Source organism: Quercus lobata, chromosome 4 (assembly GCF_001633185.2).
Source record: "Quercus lobata isolate SW786 chromosome 4, ValleyOak3.0 Primary Assembly, whole genome shotgun sequence".
Lineage (NCBI taxonomy): Eukaryota > Viridiplantae > Streptophyta > Magnoliopsida > Fagales > Fagaceae > Quercus > Quercus lobata.
Window position 1 is genome coordinate 8343554 of NC_044907.1, and position 21100 is coordinate 8364653.

The following is a 21100-nucleotide window of genomic DNA, read 5'->3' on the forward strand; positions in this document are numbered from 1 at the left end:
AACCATCCTTTAGAATTTACATAACAAAAGAACTATCAAGAGAAATATTTTAGTGGGTTAGAACTTGTCAATTACAACAGGATTGGATGTTCCAATTTTTGTTGCCTTTTCTTCTTCATGAGTCCTCTGCTTAAGTTGGTGAGAACGCGATCAGTTCGTGCACTAACAGTATGAGTGGGTAGAAAAACTTACTAAAAAAATTAAGTGATTATCAATTTCATGATTTACATTAGACTTAGCTATTGGAGCTGGAAAAAAATAGAATGATTTTCCTAAGATATAATGGTTTGTTTCTTCAGAAGTTTTTCTTTGTAAGCATTTAATGCCTTCTTCTCTTAAGCTGTCTCACATCCTTGGAGAAACTTAGCATACCATATAGGTCTTTCTTTTTCATTTTTTGGTGTTAGTACTTAATTCCAGCCAAGGACAATTTAATTATATGAAATTTCTGAAATATTATACGAATCCAACATCTTCTGTTATGAAGCATACAAATTCGCGAGTTGTTAAAAAACTCTATGATTGATTGCTAAAAAATAAATAACTATAGAATGGAGAAATTATGATCTTTTTTCAAATTATTTGTGTTTCATAGAAAATATTAAATGAATTCAAGATACTTATTAAACCTTTTTAACTAAAAAGAATTAGTGATTACCAATTTCATAATTCATATTGGACTGACTAGCTCTTGCTTTAGGGCAAAAAATGTGACTTTCCATATCAGATGACTCATAAGACTTCCATGATAAAGGTTTGTTTCTTTGATAGGCATTTGAACTTTAATCTTTGAAGTAGCCTAACATTCTTGGAGTTAATTATTCTACTATAAAGTTATAATCAAGCGATGGACAATTTACTACATGAAATATTTGAAATAACATATGAATTGAGAATCTTCTGTTCTCAAGCATAGTAATTCATGAGTTGTCAACAATCTTTCAAATTGAGTCCAATGTAACAGTAGCAATTGAATGGAGGAAAAAATGATCATTTTTCTAACAATTTGGGCCCCAAAGAGAAAACTTATTTTCAATGTCCAAATGCTAATTAGACCCGAAAGATCTTCGTATTAATTTTCCGATTATGTCAACTTTTGCTGTTAGTGGAGCTCATTTTCTTGGTGACCTTGGATGTGAATACAAATCCACTGCAGTTTCATTCCATTTAACAGCTAACTATCATGAATACTTTTCGATGCAGAAATTTGCTTTCTAGGTGAAGTGAGGCCCATTCTCAATTCTAATGTATGAAATTCCTAGTTTTCTACCTGAACTCTTGCATCAATAATTGTTCATCATAGATACCGCGGAATATTACTTTGGTTGCTTTCTTAAAATTCTAGGATTGAAAATATGTTAAGTCAATCCATGCACTCACAGACGTTAGGGAATGCAAGCTTTGTGTAGAAGTCATGATCCCCAATCCCATAAAAGCAAAAATGTCTTTACACATGTAATGAGAAAACCTTAAAACCTGCATACATTATATAATTAAATGTAACATAGAAAATTTACCAGTGGTACACTTCAGTACATTTTCTTGTTTCATAATAATTATTTCATCTCTTGGCCTTACTTGAATAGGTTTTTAGTTATACACTTATTACGTCAAGATGGCAATATATACAATATGGATTTGTTCAAACAAACAATTTCATTTGTCATTGATCAAGAAACTGTAAGCATAGATTATAATGTGGAATTTTGTCCTAACTAAGCCAGGTGACTCACTTTTCACAGGTTACAGGACAAATGAAACCAATATCATCTCTTAAAAAGTTGATGCATCAACCATTTGAGTAGGGTTTGTGCTTTTGTGCAATAGAGTGGCACTAAAATGTAGGGGTAGATATTGATTAAATAACTGTCTAATTTCTTTATTTATTTTTCTATAATAATAACTGTCTAGTTTTGGTTTCATTTAGGATGACTGTTGTGATATATAATACGCACCCTATCTCATGACTACTTTTATGTCCAGCAGTCTAGGCATGCAGACATCACATGTTGGAGCAGATGATGCAACCAATTGTTCTGACTTCATTATTACTGGCCCAGAGGAATTTCATTTGTTATCAAGGTCTTGCAATTCCTTGCTTTACAAGAAATGTGGATTACCAAAGAGAAAGTTTTACATGGGGTTGAATTAGTTCCATTTATACACGTTCAACACCAAACCAAATTTGGTGATTGCTTATTAATAGGATGAGAAGATATTAGTGGCAACAAATAAATAGGCTTTGCACTTGTATATATAGCCAGTCATGCTTAGTTCTTTAAAATGCACAACTTTGGTCTTTTGCAGACCTTTAGAGAATTTGAAAATTCTTGTTTGCTAGGTGTGGTGAGAGAGAGTTGTTTGGGTGTACTTGGGGCTTGGGTTTTGTGAGAGTGTTATTGTGTCACTTTTGTAATCTCCTTATTTTTTTAGTGAAACTTTCTCCGGCGCTGCCCGTGGATGTAGGCCTAAGGCCGAACCACGTAAATTTGTGTGTTCCCTATGGGATGGTTTCTCCTATTTTTCTACTTTTATTTCAAACAAACCCACTTTTTTTTTGTTTTTTTGCTTCACTCATAACAACAACCACCAAAAAAAAAAAAAAAAAACCATCAAGCCTTCTGCTATCTCAACATAAAGTATAATACTAAGACAGGAATGGAACTTCAAAATTTAGTTTGGAATCTATGCACTAGGGACTAAGGGTATTTAAGATGACAATGATTTATGGTGCCAATCTTTTGCTTATGGAAAGTGTCACGCCACCTCTGATTTTAGTCATTTTCTTAATGAATTGACCATGCAATTCTGTTTTCTTATATTTGTTGGCTTTTGCAATTACATGTTCTTTGCAGCTACTAATACTGTAGATGATGAAGAATGTTGGTGAATCAATCCCTATAGGCACATCTTAGTACTTGAATTAATGATAAGGAAAATTAGGTGTGCATAGATGCAGAATTTTGTAATTTGACTTTCAATGCAATTGAATTTTTTAGAGAGATACTTTATTAGATGTTTGCAGATTCAAATATTTGATTTTGTAGCCATGTACTGTCTACTAATTACATTTCACCATTTAGCAGCATAGCCAAATTAAGTTTTTGAATTTCAGAAAATGAGCTAAGAATAAAGGTGTGGTTGGATGAAATGGGAAAAGGATTGTAAAATGGATTGGGCCTAAGCCCATTTTAGCAAGTCCACAAATATAGGAGCCCAATAGTCAAACAAGGGCAAGTTTATTGGAGTTTGGGGCCTAAGAGACTAATATGTAGTTCAATAGGTCCATGGGCATTTGGTGAATTGTAATCTTGCTTTTGTCTTTGGAGAAAGAATTATAAAATACAAAAACTCTACAAGTAGATTCTTGATGATTTAAGATTGTTTTTGCTTTGCATGATTATATCAAAGTTGCCATTGGTCATGTAATTTGACTCACTACTTAACTCATTACTTGACTCAATACTATATGAAGAAGAATCAAAGAATTTAAAATCAGCATCACACAACTCAGAAAATTTTTCAGTTAAGATACTATCACTAAGATCAATCTCCTCCTTTTATTTGTTGCTGCAGTCCATGTCCGCCAAAGCAAGAATTGTGTCATCACAAATTCAAATGGACTTAATTAACTTTGAGGTGTTACCTAACTCACCCTCTAAACTTGCAAATTCATCACAACAACACCTGTAAAGCTATTAGCACGAGTATAAGCATAAGAAGTGCCATCCCCCATAAAAATATTAGTACCAGTAGAAGCATAAGAGGTGCCATATAGATATCTTGTTGGTTAAAATAAAAGTAAATGAGTGTAAGCCCAATTATCCAAAATAAGTGAAATTAGCCCTCAATTTTCTTTAAAATATCTTTAAAATATTTAAAATAAATACTAAAATCTGATTAAATAAATTATCATTAATCACTTTATTATGAATTTTGTGTTAAAAACAAGTCTAATCACTATTATTATTAATAATTAAATCATTAATTAATTATTTATTAATTAGTATGTTTAATAATTTTACTTAACTAATTTACCTAACCTAAATATACTAGTTAAGTAAAGAAATCTATAGTTTAATTAGTAGACACTAGAAACTAGAGATAGATAAGGATATCTTACTAAAGAATTAAAAAAAAAAAAAAAAAAAAAAAAATCCCAAATACTACAGGCACAAGCTACCTCTTGTGCCTCCACCCAGATCTTACTTTTTGTAATCATCAACTATCAATCATTACCAACCAAATCAAGAGAATTCCTCTTTTTCAAATATCTTACAACGTTAAAAGTTAAAACTGATTGATGTTTTGGTCTGATGATAAAGAGCTATCCTTAAGAGCGGATGCCATAGGTTGAAACTCTATTAATATATATCTTACAATGTTTGAATTTGTAAAAATTGGTCCAGAATGTAGCTTACAGAATAACGTTAATGACGGTGTAATATCTTAAAGCATCCCACTTACTACAACTCATGTGTTACCTATAGTGTACCCTCTGGAACCTATTACCAAGTGAATCTAGCATTAGTTTTCTATTTGAGTTTCACTGTTCACAGAAAAATTAGGATGAGAAGTTGAATGAATTAGTGTTTGCAGGAAAATACCATGACCTTGAGTTGGGGGGTAAAGCAGCCCTCCAACTAAAGTTAAAAAGAAGAAAGGGCCTAAATAAGAACAAATTATGAAACAACAAATGTCACACCCCAAACCCAAAAGAGTTCAAAACAGGAGAAAAAGAACCATCAAAAGAAACTGTAGGGGATTTTCTTTTTCTTTTTCTTTCTTTCCTCATGATATATATAAATAAACATGCTAATCTCTCTACATGCACAATGTAAGTCAGAACTCTATAACATAATTACAACAATACAACTAGAAATCATGGGCCTCCAAAATACAAGAATTTATTAATTTTATTTTGAAACTCCAAACAATGTCTTAGACCTCCCTAGAAACTCCACCAACAAATCTAGGATTGGCACACCCAAGGCTTACAACTCCAAGAGTTTAACCTCCAATTAAACTAACTATGACCTCTTCAAAATTAGGTCGAATCACGTAAATCTTTATGTTTCTTGTGTGATAGTCAGTTTCTCTTATTTTTATATTTTTATTTCAAATAAACCCACTATTTTTTTTCTATCACTTATAACAAATAAGGATCAATGCTTCCACTATCTCAACAAGAAGTATAGTAATAAGACAAGGACGGAACTTCAAAAGTTTGTTTGAAATCCATTTGCTAGAGAAAAAGGGTATTTAAGATGACAAAATGATTTATATGGTGCCAATCTTTTTCCTACAGAAAGTGTCACCCACAACAGTTTCCTACCTCTGATTTTAGTTATTTTCATTATGAACTGAACTTGCAATCCTATTTTCTTATATTTCTAAAGGTAGATGATGAAGTATTTTGGTGAATTCCATCTATAGGTACACCTTAGTACTTAAATAATGATTAGGAAAATTAGGGAACTCTCTATACATTGATGTGAAATTTTGTAATTTTTTTTTGGAGATATTCTTATATTAGATATTTGCAAATTCAAAGATTTAATTTTGTAGTCCTGTCTACTTATTATCACATTTTACCATTTAGCAGCATAGCCAAAGTTTGTATTTGAATTTCACAAAATGAGCTAAAAATAAAGGTGAGGTTGAATGAAATGGGAGAAGGCTTGTCAAATGGATTGGGCCTAAGCCCATATTAGCAAGCCCAATATCAAATAAGGGCAAGTTTATTAGAGTTTTGGGCTAAGAGACTAATTGTAGTTCAATAGGTCCATGGCCCATAAGAGTTTTTAACTAGTTTTCGAACTTACTTATAGGCCCAACACCAAAACGACGTAACAGAATGCCGTATCTGTTCAACAAGATTAGCAGCAGTGCATATTTCAACAAGAGTAGCTAAAATTGTTTTCCGGGAAAAACTTTTTACTGAAATAAACAAAAATACACATAAGCTAAAAGCTGCCTTTTTGGGAAAAGGAGACCCTAACCAGTCTTAACGGCTAGTAACAGTACTAACAAAAAATAACCGTTGCGTGGCATCAGTCATGGCTTGAATAATTGCAAGCCAATATATAAGCCAAGTTGATATCAAACCAAAGCTGACCGATCCCACATGCACTAAGAGGGAAATGAAGATTACAAAATGATCTATGCTGCTGATCTAAGTATAGAAGCGGAACTGGACCCTTTAACTTTGCCTTGAATGCTATATTAGAATTCGAATATGAATACAGAATATGATTTTTTTTTTCTCGGGTGAGTATAAACTATAAATAAATAAATAAATGATAACTCCACTCAAGCTATTTATATTACATGTATTTTGGTAAGTTACAATTAATTTTGAAAATGTATAAAAGCATAATACATTAATATTATTGCATACATTAATATATATATATATATATATATTATATGTGTGTTTGTATGTATACATGCACCAAGGCTTATAAATCTAAATGAAACCAGCAAGTACCTTGTTTGTATAATAAGGATCACAAAAATTCCTCTGATCTCATCTAGAGACTAGAGACCACTTCAACTTTTTGACACTTTTCTGTATGAGTGTGGCATGCCTGACCCACAGTATTCCAGCTCAAGTTAAGGAGGAAAATGTCCTCTCATTTTTTATAAAAATAAAATTTTAAAATTTTAAAAAATTTAAAAAAAAAGAAAAAAAAGGAAAAAAAAAAGAAAAGAAAAAAAGAAAGATAGATGATGTGGGGGGTAAAAGACCGGGAAGCCCATGTCAATATCTACATTGGGCCAAGGGCCCAGTCCAAGGAAGAACCCCTCCCCGGTCATGGGAAGAACCCTCCTCGGCCATGGATGTAGCCGAGGATAAAGGGAGCAGCCTACTACTCGTAGTGACGCTCCGGGTCATTCCACGGAATAGGATAAGCACTAAGACAGAAAAGGACAACGAAAAGAATGAAAATATCTAAGGGAAAGCTGCCATTATTACGATGCTCCGTACCTGACATAGCCATGCCTCTCTGCCTTTACAACCACCCCCAATAACTTTAGGGATGGGCAGATGGGACAAGGAGCAGGGCAATGAATCTAAAAAGTGAGAGGAGGAAAGGGGGATATAAAAAGGATGAAAAGGGGAGGCAAAAGGAGGGGGGAAATCCCTACCACTCAATGCGAACCAGAGAAGGCTCCTCAAATTGTGCCGAGGACCAATCTTCTTTGATAAACTCAGTTCATCTCAGCTTGATCGTGACAAACACCATATTAACTGCTATATGTGCACTATAGCCTAGCTCTTCGACCCATTCTCTACAAATTTATTGTACTGGGTTCACTGGTCCAAGATGCCATACATCTTGGGTTTGGGCTGAAAAATGTGACCCTACAGATGAGTAGTTGTGTATTTGGCAAATTGTATAACTATTTTAATTTAAATCTAAACTATTTCTTAACATTTTAATTTTTACTAAGTTTTTATTTATACTCAATTTGTTTAAACCACAAGATATCACTTTTTATAAAACTGTTTTATTAGCAAATTAATATAATATATCAAGAATTAGTTCTATATTTTAAGATTCATGCCAAACTGAATAAAAATTTAATGTCTGTTATACAATATACACAGCCAACCTAATTTTGTGTGTGTGTGTGTTTTTTTTTCTTAATTCAATTGTTAACGGTGGAGAATTTTTATTTATTTGTTTAGAAAATGAGGAAGGGAGTTTGGAACTATGAAAATTTATGTTTGAAAATACTAAGAGCCGCCAGACTCTTGTCTAATATTGTGCTTGTGAATTTTCTCCTAGCTTTCTTATCATTAACTAGTCATTTAGGTCAATGAGATATGTTGAGTACTTGAGTTGATACAAGTAGGAGGAATAAGATGTTCAGTGGCAACTCCAGAATTTTTTTCTAGGGAGTTCAACAATAATAGAGCAAGAAATTTGTCATGGGAGTAAATAAAAAATAAAATGATATTTTATTTTTCTATACATACAACTTCCATATTATATATAATAATCTAAAATAGTATTCTAAATACAATTTAGTATATAATACAACTATATTGTACAATAATATAAAAAAGTTATTAATAGTTTAAAGACCAGTAAGAAAATAAATATAATTAAATAATTAATGATACATTTTTGTCAAATTAATAATAACTTATTAGATTTATATGTATTATCAATTAAATAAAAATATATGATAAAGAAGAATACTAACACACCTAAGAGTAGAACTAAGAGTAATGTGAAACAAAGAAAAAAAATAGTAACTAATATAAGTTTTTGCTTTTGAAGTTTATGGTTTTTTTTTTTAGAATCATGCATGACTTTTTAATTATACATGTGATTGCTCTCTTGGAATTTAAGCAAGCATTAAAAAAACTTCTTGGACTTGAAAATTTATAGAGTATTTATCAAACAATTTGATCAAATAAAGAGAAAAACTAAGAAAATATAGAAGAGAGAAAGAGAGATAAAGAGAATGGGAAAGAATTACAAATGTAGATAGAGATGTATTGGTTGCAACAGTAGTGTAATTTTTTGCTTATGAAGAAAAAATGTGCATGAAAAAACAACTTCATTTTGCTGTCAACAGTAAAGTAAGCCAGAATCCTACAGAGAATATACATATATATTTTTAACAAAGGAGCAAAAATGAAACTTTTTCTTAATAATATTCAATACACAATACTTTCACAAAATTTTTATAACAAAATCTAGGTGGGTTCAAATTTTTATAACAAAATCTAGGTGGCAAGTTGTTAATGGTAGGTAAAAAGTGATGTTAATTATGGGTTCAAATAAAAACCAGTTACAACTTGCCATATAACATTTATTGTGAAAGTAGTATTAAAATGATCATATTCAAATTTATTTTAGTTGGGTTTAGATAAAATTTAGGATTAGGGTATTTAAATTTTTATTTTATGGGGGTCAAAATAAAAGTAAAAAAAAAAAAATTATTATATATAAAAGAAAAAAATTTGACAAGATATCGCCGCCTGACTTGAAGATATCGCCGCCCCTGAAGACATTAAAGTTGATGTCCATCTCAAGCTTCCTTCACATTTCATGGCTACATTTCTACTGAAGTGTCATGTGATGATCATGTCACTCTTAATATTTGTACTCCACCAATATGCGATGATTTTTTTTTTTTTTTTTCATTTTAAACTTTGACTACTTTAAAAAAAAAGACATGTGATTGTGATTGGTAAAGTATAAAGTGGAACACTTAGAATAGGATAAATGTTTTCCACCCTTTATGTTGACCATTTGAAGGTAGCTTTTATAATAGTTCGTATTAAATACAATATCTCTACTTCTCTAGAGTATTTGGGGTAATAAAATAAGTCTTCTTCCTTTTTTTTAATAAAAGGATCAGGAACTTTAGAGTTTCAACGAAGAATTTATCAACATGATTATGTAATTACTTAATTGGTTATATTTATAATTCAAATTAATTTGAGAGAAGAATTACATTTATTTATATTAATCAGATTAGTTTGGGTTGATTGCGAGTTAAGAAGGTCAACACGGAATTGACCTATTTAATAATTGTATTAAGAACATCGACCCATTTTTAACACTAACCCATTTATACTAAACACTAAACCACAAAAAATCGGGTCATATTCTTGTCGTGTTTGCGGGTTATGCTAGATATTGCCACCCTTAATTTGATGCAAGATAAGGAAATAAAAATATAGTGATGTTATAGTCAAGAGAATTATAAACAAAGCTAATTTGTTAACTTTTAACAAAAACAAAAAATAATCAAAAAAAATAAAAATAAAATTATCTATTATGTTGTCGGTACAACATATAAGTTAGTGATAGATCAATTTATGACCTTTTATAGTAAAATTGATTATACTTTTAAATTTTTCCCAAAATAATGTTTGAAAAAAATAAAAGAGGATCACACATTTTTTTCTATGTTTAAATTGCTATTAATGCAAGATGAGAAAATAAAAACATGGGGTAATTGCAGTAAACCTATTTGTGGTTTGGCCCGCAATCACCTTGCTTACCCGTGATTTGAAAAATGTCACTTTTACGTACCTGAGGTTTGTTCCATTAAAGCTCTGCACTTTTACCTACCTGAGGTTTGTTCCATTAAAGCTCCGTAACCCATCTCCATAAAAAATGTGTAAATATGTATTTTTGCTTCTCTTTTATGTCTCTCTCCTCCCAAAACATAGAAAAACAAAAAAAAAAACAAAAAAAAAAAGAGAAAAAAAGATCTAAAAGATAGGTTTTATAAAATTTAAGAACAAAAACAATATGTTCAATGTAATTGTTATTCTAAAAATTAAAATTTTTTGAGTATTGAGTAATGTTGTTGGGTTTGAGTACTTTCATTATTAACCACAACCCGCTCTTGTAGTTCCTCTTATTTTTACTCTCTCCCACACAGACTCATCAGTTCCTCTTACACTTTTCAATTTTCATATCTCATTCTCTCTCTCCCACAAAGACACGAACATTTGGGCTTTGCTAGTCATGGTACTGAGTTTGGTGGAGCCCTGATGTGGGTGCTGCGATGTGGGTTTTGGATACGATGGGTTACAAAATTTTTATATAGTTTTTCCTTTCCACAGGGGTTGTTTGTAGCGGATGAGTTTCTGTGGTAGGAAATTACTATGGTAGCTAAGGTTTGTTGATGGGTTGGATGATGGTGGATTTGAGATTTTTTTTTTCTTTTCTTTTGGTTAGTGGTTGCTGGTGGTTGCAAAATGGTGATGGTTTGGAGGATTTTTTTTTTTTTCCTCTCTCTAACCCATTAACAATCTGAAATTTGCACTTGGCTTTTTGCAGTTGGGTGAATTGCTTCTTTGGCCGCCACCAACAATTTCTTTAATTTTACAGCTTTCTCGTAGTTGTTCGACCTTGTAATTTCTGAATCCTGTAATTGTACATGAGGAGGGCAGATCTAAGATTGTCAATACTTGAGAGGGTTTGGGTTTGGTGTAGTTTGGGGTCAAATTTCATGCCAGTTTAGCAAATTGTGAAATTTATTGGATGTGTTGCATTGTATTGTTGGCTAGTATAATGCATCCATATTTGAGAAAGGTTTTCTTGACAGAGTGTGTATATATATATATATATATATATCTAATTGAAGTATTGAACTATCAATTGTACACGTATAACATGTTTAGGATGAAACTCACAGCGAAATGATTCTTGGGGTATCATCTGAACTACAAGTCAAACCATCACTCCATGAATATCTATGTGTGACACAAGGGTCTCCTTAATTGCTAGTTTTCTCTAGAGATTGTCAACGTCTGTTTAAAGTCCGTGGAATTAACAAGGTTAATTGAATGTTTTTAATTTTGGCTAGCTGGATGATTATTTTGGTGCATATTTTTAAATTTTACAAAATCTAACTTTTAAATCTTCTTTTCTCCTTTTTTTATTATAGGTTTTTAATGTTTTGAGAGGAGAGAGACATAAAATGTGAGCAAAAATACATATTTACTTTTATTTTTAATAGAGGTGGGTTATAGAGTCTTAACAGAATGAAACTTAGGTAGGCAAAGTGATTTTAGGCTAAATCACAGGTGAATTTACTGCAATTACCCCTAAAAACATTATGTATTTGGCAAACTGTAAAACTATTTTAATTTAAATCTAAACTATATCTTAAAAAATGCAATTTAATTTTGACTAAGTTTTAATTTATACTCATTTTGTTTAAACAACATGATATCATTTTTTATAAAACTATTTTATGAGCAAATATAATAATATATCCAAAGAAACAGTAAGCATAGATTATAATGTGAAATTTTGTCCTAACTAAGCTAGGTGACTCACTTTTCATAGGTTACAAGACAAATGAAACCAATATCATCTCTTAAAAATGTGAAGTTGATGCATCAACCATATGAATAGGGCTTGTGCTTTTGAGCAACAGAGTGGCACTAAAACTTAGGGGTAGATATTGATTAAATAACTATCTACTTTTTTATTTTTTTTTCCTATAATAACAACTCTCTACTTTTGGTTTCATTTAGGATAACTGTTGTGATATAATACGCACCCTATCTCATGACTACTTTTATGTCCAGCAGTCCAAGAATGCAGACATCACATGTTGGAGTTGGAGCAGATGATGCAACTAATTGCTCTGACTTCATTATTACTAGCCCAAAGGAATTTCATTTGTTATCAGGGTCTTGCAATTCCTTGCTTTACAAGAAATGTGGATTACCAAAGAGAAAGTGTTACATGGGGTTGAATTAGTTCCATTTATACACATTCAACGCCAAACCAAATTTGACTCGAGTTTGGGGATTGGTTATTAAAAGGATGAGAAGATAGCAATGGCAACAAGTCAATAGGTTTTGCACTTGTATATATAGCCACTCATGCTTAGTTTTTTAAAATACACAATTTTGGTCTTTTGCAGATTAGGGGTGTGTTTGGATACCGCTTATTTTGCTGAAAATTGAAAATTAAAAACATTGTAGTAAAATAATTTTTAAATGTGTGAATAGTGTTGTGGGACCCATTTGTAATGAAAGTTTTGTTGAAAAAAGAGATTTGTGGATCCCGTGAACAGTGCACGGGGCCCACTGGAAGTGCATTGGCTTTGCCAAAACGTGCTTCTCAAAAAAAAAAAAAAGAAGAAAAACACAGATGCAGGATAGTGCTTTTCAGCACTATCCAAACGCGCACTAGATTTAGAGAATTTGAAAATTTCTTGTTTGCTAGTTGTGGTGAGAGAGAGTTCTTTGAGTGTACTTGAGACTTGGGTTTTGTGTGTGTTTTTGTGTCACTTTTGTAATCTCCTTATTTTCTTAGTGAAACTTTCTTTGGCACTGTCTGTGGATGTAGGCCTAAGGCTGGACCACGTAAATCTTTGCATTCTCAATGTGATTGTTTCTTCTATTTTTCTACTTTTATTTCAAACAAACCCACTATATTTTTTGCTTCACTCATAACAAAAAAACATCAAGGCTTCTACTATCTCAACAGAAAGTATAAGACTAAGACAGGGATGGAACTTCAAAGTTTAGTTTGGAATCTATACACTAGAGATAAAGGGTATTTAACATGACAATGATTTATGGTGCTAATCTTTTTCTTACTGAAAGTGTCATCCACCTCTTTTATATATATATATATATATATATATATATATATAGGCAAAGCTCAGAGTAAGTCTAATTAGAGTCCAATTTTTCATCATATATCTAAATTTATGTGTGAACCATACCATAATAATCCTTATGTAATATTGTTGGCAATTAATTAAGAAACTCTTTAAGCTTGAATTTAAATGTTGTCTCATATCATTGTTGGCAAGTTTTGATATCAGAGTCGTTAGACTTTTGATCTACATAAGCTCTATTTAAAAAAATTCCAATTAAATATATCAAATGGAGATATTAATGGACATAACCTATAATCACTTATTATTTTTATTTTTAATAATTCGATTGTTATAATAATAGGGAAGGAGTTTTGAAAACTGATAGCTCTCAATAAAAAAGAGCAGACAATACTACCGAGGTACATGTTTACAAGTCTCTTAGCCAATTTTTGTTTAAACAAACAAGAAGAATAAAAAATGCTAATGATGATGCCGAAAAATCACCAGTGAGCCACACAGTCCTTGCACACTCGAAGCAAGACCTGCACAACAAAAAGAGAGGACCTAACAGAGAGCACCGGTGTGGTGCCCGCCAAATACCCTCCGAAGGTCAAGTTAGAACTATTCTCACAACTCTAGAGTGCTAGAAAGGGGTAAATTATATGTAATTGTTTTGTGAGGGTCTTTGGGTTTTTATAGTAGTGTAGAATCAAACTCCTATGCTTGCGCAACAAGTCTTTTCCATATAGGGAAGATCCTCATTAATGGACGTATTTTCCAAAATCCTCTTCGTATTAGAATTCTATTCATGATGGGATTCTACAGGCTAGGGTTAATCGTGAGATGCAAGTCGTTTCCATTTAAGATTCCTTGGAGACCACATAATGACCAAATTAATGCCACGTGGCCCATTGGTCCGTCCACCCCGACCCATTCATACTGGATCCATCCACTTACCTTGATCTGTTAGGCCCATCCAAATGGACCCGTCATCCATAAATTCTAATCCGTCATCTCACTATTCTTCCTCTTCAATTGCCCCCTCAATCCGTGAGTCCGTACTCTTTGAGTGGACGGACACGCGGGGTGATGGTTTAATTTTGAACTTTTGATGAATGCCCCATAGTCTGGACAAGCTGGCCTAGGGTAATTAATGATGGACGCGTGGCGTTTGCTGAATGCTTGATCACGGGAATCGAAACGCCCCTTCGTCTTCCGTGTCGTTCTCCTTATATAAACTAAAACTTCTTCTGTTCATTACTTTACTCTTTGTTGAAACTCAAGATCAGAGTGCATCCGTCATTCTTGTTAGAAGCCTGTACCACTCAGCTTGTTGCATCCGTCATCATTACTTGTCATCATTTGAATCTGTCTTGGTAAGCATCTTCTCCCTTTTACTTCAAGTTTTTATGCATTTACACTTTTCTGAGACATTTACACGTCCGTCAACCATTATAGTATTATCAGTTTTAGGATTTACCATCACGTGTAGGTCATGTCTAGTGCGTCAAGTAACCAGTCATTTGTCCGCGATGGAGCGGGCTATGATGAAGTGTACCTGTCAGGTCACAAAGACCATGATAGTCCCAGTGAGAAGATTCCGTTAGCTTCCTCTTCAATGGATGAGGATTCGGAGATGGAGAAATCAAATGGTGACTCTAGTGACGGTCTGATGGATGTTGATCCTCCAATCCAATCCGTCATAGGACCTAATGGGCTTAGAGAGTTCATCCTTCTACCTTTATGGACGGTCAACGACTTTATTTCCAAAATCAAAGAAACTCACTTCAAAACACTTAGAGATAAGTACCAAATACCCGACAACAAACCTATGCATCTACCCTGCAAAACTGAGAAGTGTTATTACGAGGGTCTTGAAGACTTAGGGGTTTATGAGCAAATGCTGAAGACAGGGCTCAGGTTTCCATTAAGCACCCTCCACTGTCGTCTCCTTCAATATCTTGGATTGTCCGTCAACCAAATCTCCCCAAATGCTTAGAGGGTCTTCCTTAGTGTGGAGGTCCTACATGGCGCTATGTCTGACAGGGCACGGAGGTTGACGGTGGAAGAATTTTTCCACTGTTACCGTCCTGCCGAGATTACCCAGTCCAAGGGCATGCACAACTTTGTGCCTAAGGGCCCATTACTAAGGCTTATTTGTGAGAATCCTCACTCCAACAGAGATTGGAAGAGTCGTTATTTCTTTTTTGAGGGTGACGAATGGATGTGTCACCCTGGTGACACCGAATTCATGCCCGTTGACAAAACATGGGGCATAATGCCACCGTCGGGTATGCATCCATCAGCAGACATTTGTTTATGTTTTAACTGTTCTTCAATGCATAACTATTTGTCTTTCTATGCAGCTCAGGACAGTCCTCCAGTCTCGCTTGAGCAATTCAGCTTCTTGGAGAACATTTTTAACAAAACCAAGCTTGAAGAGAGGACGTGGGCCAAATTGGTCAACCTAAACACGTTACATTGGTATTGTGACGAACTAGAACTGACCAAGGTCGCCTTTCGACATGAGGCCCAAGTTCGAGCACGTAAGTCCGTCACCTTCAGCTTTTTGTTATGCTTATTCAATCTTCAACGTCCGTCCTCTATTTTTGCAGAAATGGATGCTACTAAGAGAAGGGCTTATATCAAGCAGTAAGCTGCTGTGCAAAAACAACAGGGGGGGGGCAGACCGAGAAAGGATCAGGTTCAGCCAACCCGTCTTCCAAAAGGAAACTAGAGAAGATTGACCGTTAGCCCCTGAAGAAGCCCAAAGTTGTTCCTGAACCTGTCTTGGGGTTAAAAGCTGAGGGAAAAAAGATGGTTTCAAAAGCCATTCACAGTAAGGGAAAAGGATTTATGACGGGTTCTGTTCTTTTGTTGAAAAACCACCCATCATTCTTCATGAGGACTTAAAGTATGCGTTGGAGCAACTTTCGTCCATCATAACGGTTGACGATTATGAAGACTTGAGCAACCACGCAACCGAGGCCATGAGGGAGACAAGTCTCTTCTGCATCGCTCAGGTAACTTTGCAACTATCTACCTTTCCTCCCGTCAACATATCTAGCCACTAACTTCCGTTTTCAGGCCATGTTAATGATGAAATGGCTGATGGGCCATTGTCTCGACCATAAGACAACTTTAGACCTTCTACGAGCAAAGTCAACTCTGACGGAGGAAGAGCTTAATGAATTGAAGTCTTGGAAGGTGGTCCAGGAGAAAAAACTTGCTCTGTCAAAGGAAGTTAGAGGTGAACTGGAAAAGCAGACGGAGCTGTTGAAGAAAGCCCTAGCAGATAAAGAGAAGGAAATTAAAGATGCCAATGACCGGCTCTGTCAGGAAAAAGAGGAAGTGATACGTGAGTATCATGATTCTGATGCCCTTCTAGCAGAGCTGGGAGGTTCTTTTGCTGAAGGCTTTGATGATTGCCTTCGTCAATTCAAGGCTTCTTATCCGGACCTCGACTTATCCAGTATTAACATTGATGCTCCAGCCCCGACTTCCGTTCAGCTCGTCCTATTTGAGAGTACGGATGAGTTATTTGCCAATGATGTTCTTGGCGATGGAGAGAAAGCTCAAGTTGAGGACACTACCCGTCACCTTGTTATGCAAGAGGAGAACAAGCAGAATTCTCCTGTTCAGCAGTAGCTTTTTTCTTTTTTGTAAACATCCTTGTAGAACAATGTTAACAATTTTATCTGTCATATGTATACATTTCCCTTTAAGGGCTTTTATTTATTTTTATTTGCTTATTATTTTGCTTGCTAGCTTGTTTCATAATTTTTTGCAATGAGTCCGTCCTGTTTGATCCATCTATGTTGCCAATGTTTATTTAGGCCTTTGTACTCCTTTTGTGGATGATGGCTTTGAACCTGTCTACTTTAGGCTTTTAAGGCTGTTCATAGTGTGGACAAGTCATGACTTGGTTTACTTTTAGATAGACCTGTCCATTCTCATTTCGTAAAATGACACATCCGTCTTAATGATGTCGTCCACTTTATAGGCTTTATGAAATTTTTATCCTTATAAGGTGGCCCACTCGTTTTATGGACTTAATAGTGTTTCCATCCTTTTTTGGATGGAACGTCCACTTTTTGGATTTTATAAGTTTCCATCCTTATTGGATGAATCGTCCACTTTGTGGACTTTGGTAACGTTTCCGTCCTTCTTGGATGGTTCGTCCACTCTATGGACTTAGTAAGTTTCTATCCTTTTTGGATGATCCATCCACTCGATGGACTCAGATAAGTTTCCATCATTATTAGACGGACCTTCCATTCTATGGACTTAATTAGTAAGTTTCCATCCTTATTGGATAGACTGTCCACATTGTGGACTTTGATAATGTTTCTGTCCTTCTTGGATGGACCATCCACTCTATGGACTTAGTAAGTTTCCATCCTTATTGGATAGACTGTCCACATTGTGGACTTCGATAATGTTTTCGTCCTTTTTGGATGGACCGTCCACTCTATGGATTTAGTAAGTTTCCATCCTTATTGGATAGACCGTCCACATTGTGAACTTTGATAATGTTTCCGTCCTTCTCGAATGGACCGTCGATAATGTTTTCGTCTTTCTTGGATGGACCGTCCACTCTATGGACTTAGTAAGTTTCCATCCTTATTGGATGGACCGTCCACATTGTGGACTTTGATAATGTTTCCGTCCTTCTTGGATGGACCGTCCACTTTGTGGATTTTGGTAAGGTTTCCGTCCTTCTCGGATGGACCGTCCACTCTATGAACTTAGTAAAATTTTTGTAGAAGACACATTAGTCATATATGAATATTCCTCTTATTATTAAACCAAAAGTAGTTCTCAAAAGAAAAAAGAAGCTTAAAAATAATGCTTAAAAGCAAAAATAAACTGTCTATGTAGTTAAAACTAAGAAACCGGAGAATGTTGCAATAATTAACTTAAAACTAGCAAAACTTGAATAAAATGAGGTTCTGTTGGGTGTTGCTTTCCATATCGTCATTTTTACTGGTAGTACTTTCGTAGATGCTCAACGTTCCATGGATGTTGCAGCTATCGCCCATCTAATGTCTCCAGATGGTAGGTTCCTTTCCTTTGCCATGATGCAACTCTGTAGGGTCCCTCCCAGTTAGGGTCGAGCTTTCCTTGGGCAGGATCCTTGGCCGCGCCCATTACCTTCCTTAAGACTAGGTCTTCGACTTGGAAGTCTCTGTGCCTGACTTTGGAATTGTAGTTCTTTGCCATAAGGTTCTGGTATCGTGCCAACCTTTGCTCTGCTGTTGCCCGCACTTCATCCACCAGGTCTAGTTGCAAGCGAAGGGCTTCATCATTTTTACTTTCGTCGTAGTTGTCCACCCGGTAGCTTGTGAGCCCTACTTCTGCTGAGATGACTGCCTCACTCTCGTATGCTAGTCGGAATGGCATCTCCCCTGTGGGTGTCCTTATTGTTGTCCGGTATGCCCACAAAACACTAGGTAGTTCCTCCGACCATATGCCCTTTGCCCCCTCGAGCAGAGTCTTGATGATTTTGAGCAAGGATCGGTTCGTAACTTCAACCTGTCCATTGGCTTATGGATGAGCAGGTGACGAGTAATGGTTCTTGATCCTTAGCTCCAAGCAGAAATCTCGGAATGTGTTGTTGTCGAACTGCTTTCCATTGTCAGAGACAAGCACCCTGGGTATCCCATACCTACAAATAATGTTCCTCTAGACAAAACTTCGAATGTTTTTCTCTATGATGGTGGCTAGGGCTTCTACTTCCACACATTTGGTGAAGTAGTCGATGCCAACTACTAAGAACTTTAGCTGTCTGACCGTAGTTGGGAAGGGGCCCATGATGTCTAATCCCTATTGAACGAACGGCCACGGGGCCGTCATAGGCGTGAGTTCTTCCAGAGGCTACCTGGTGATGTTACCGAATCTTTGGCACTTGTCACAGGCTTTGACATAAGTCTACGCATCCTTCTGCATAGTAGGCCAGTAGTATCCCCCGCGAATCAGTTTGTTCACCAGCGATCGTGCCCTCGAGTGATTCCCACAGATCCCCTTGTGGACCTCTCTTATGACGTAGTCTGCCTTCTCGGGCCCCAAACACCTTAGGTACGGATGGGAGAAACCTCTTTTGTATAGGACTTCTTTTATCAAAACAAAACGCGATGCTCGGACCTTCAATTTTCTAGCGACGTCCTTCTAGTCTGGTAGCATGCCGTCCCTTAGGTAGGAGACCAAAGGCGTGGTCCAGTTGTTCTCGTTACCTATCTCATGCACACTCATTACTTCATCTATGAGTGAAGAAGTTTGTACGAAGGATAGTACCTGATCGAGGACGAGCATGTATTCTGCTGGGGCGGCCTTTGCTAGGCGGTCGACACATTCATTCTCCTCCCTTGGGATTTGGACGAATTTGATTTGTAGACTGTTGATTCGACCCTTCACCTCCTCGAGGTACTTCTTCATTCTTCCGTTCTTGCATTTATAGTCACCGTTAACCTGACTGGTGACGACTTGGAGTCGTAGTATACGACCATGTTTTCAACTCTTGTTGCTCTTGTGAGGTCCAATCCTGCCACTAAAGCTTCGTATTCTACTTCATTGTTGGTTGTAGGAAAGTCCAGGTGAATCATGCACTCGATCTTATCTCCTTCCGGGGTTCGGAGTACCACACCGGCGCCTCCAGCTTGCCTGTTTAATGATCCGTCTGTATGGACGCTCCATTGTGGAACTACTTCTGCCCCCTTACCTTCCATGAATGTGAATTCGGCGATGAAGTCAGCTACCACCTGCCCCTTTATAGCAGCACGCGGACGGTATCGTATATCAAATTCGCTCAACTCGACTGCCCACAATGTCATCCGTCCTGCAGTTTCGGGACTACTTATGCCTCTTTTCAAAGGCTTATTTGTCAAGACAACAATAGTATGGGCTTGGAAATATGGCTTGAGTTTCCGTGTTACGATCACTAACGCGAACGCTAGCTTCGCCATCGGAGGATACCTTTCTTCTGCTCCTCAAAACCCTCGGCTTGCAAAGTAAACTAGTTTCTGCAACCTGTCTTGTTCTCTTATCAAAGCTGTGCTAACCGCGGCTTGCGAGACGGCTAAATACAGATAGAGCTCTTCCCCCGATTTGGATGGACTGAGTAAGGGAGGAGCCGAGAGATACAACTTAAGATTCTTAAACGCATGCTGGTATTCATCTGTCCATTCAAACGATCTCTTCAACACGCGGAAGAAAGGTAGGCATTTATCTGTCGCCCTTGAGACGAACTTGTTCAATGCCGCTATCTTACCGTTCAGGCTTTACACCTCCTTGACCGTCTTTGATGGTGCTAAATCCATTATAGCCTGTACTTTCTCTGGGCTGACTTCGATACCCCTTTGGGATACCATGAATCCTAAGAATTTTCCTGCTATAACTCACATTTGCTTGGATTTAACTTCATGTGGTAGGCTTGAAGGGTGTCGAATGTCTCTTGGAGGTCATTCAAGTGTTCGTTTTCCCGTAAGCTTTTCACCAGCATGTCATCTACATAAACTTCAACATTCCTCCCGATCTGTCGTGCAAACATCTTGTTCATCAATCTTTGGTATGTCACCCCGGTGTTCTTGAGCCCGAATAGCATTGCTTTGTAGCAGAAGAGTCCTTGGCTTGTAACAAAGGAAGTCTTTTCTTGTTCAGCCTCATCCATTCTGATCTGGCTGTATCCAGAAAACGCGTCCATGAAACTTAGTAGCTGGTGTCTCGCAGTCGAGTCTACCAAGGTATCTATTCGTGGAAGGGGGTAACTGTCCATGGGGCAAGCTCTATTGAGGTCCGTGAAGTCTACGCACATCCTTCACTTTCCATTGGCCTTTTTGACCATAACCACATTTGCCAACCAGTCTGGGTAGTATACTTTTCGGATGAAATCTGCTTCTAACAACTTCCAAACCTCCTCCGCTATCGCTTTGTCTCGCTCTTGAGCGAACACTCTCTTCTTCTGTCGAACGGGAGAGGATGAGGGCGACACGTTCAA

The 21100-nt window shown here is 36.0% G+C and overlaps 1 protein-coding gene across 1 annotated transcript in view; it reads left to right on the plus strand.

Moving 5' to 3' along the window:
• Window positions 1-21100, plus strand: part of LOC115986501 (putative disease resistance protein RGA4) — a 60380-nt gene that overhangs the window by 13950 nt on the left and 25330 nt on the right. The window lies entirely within an intron of this gene.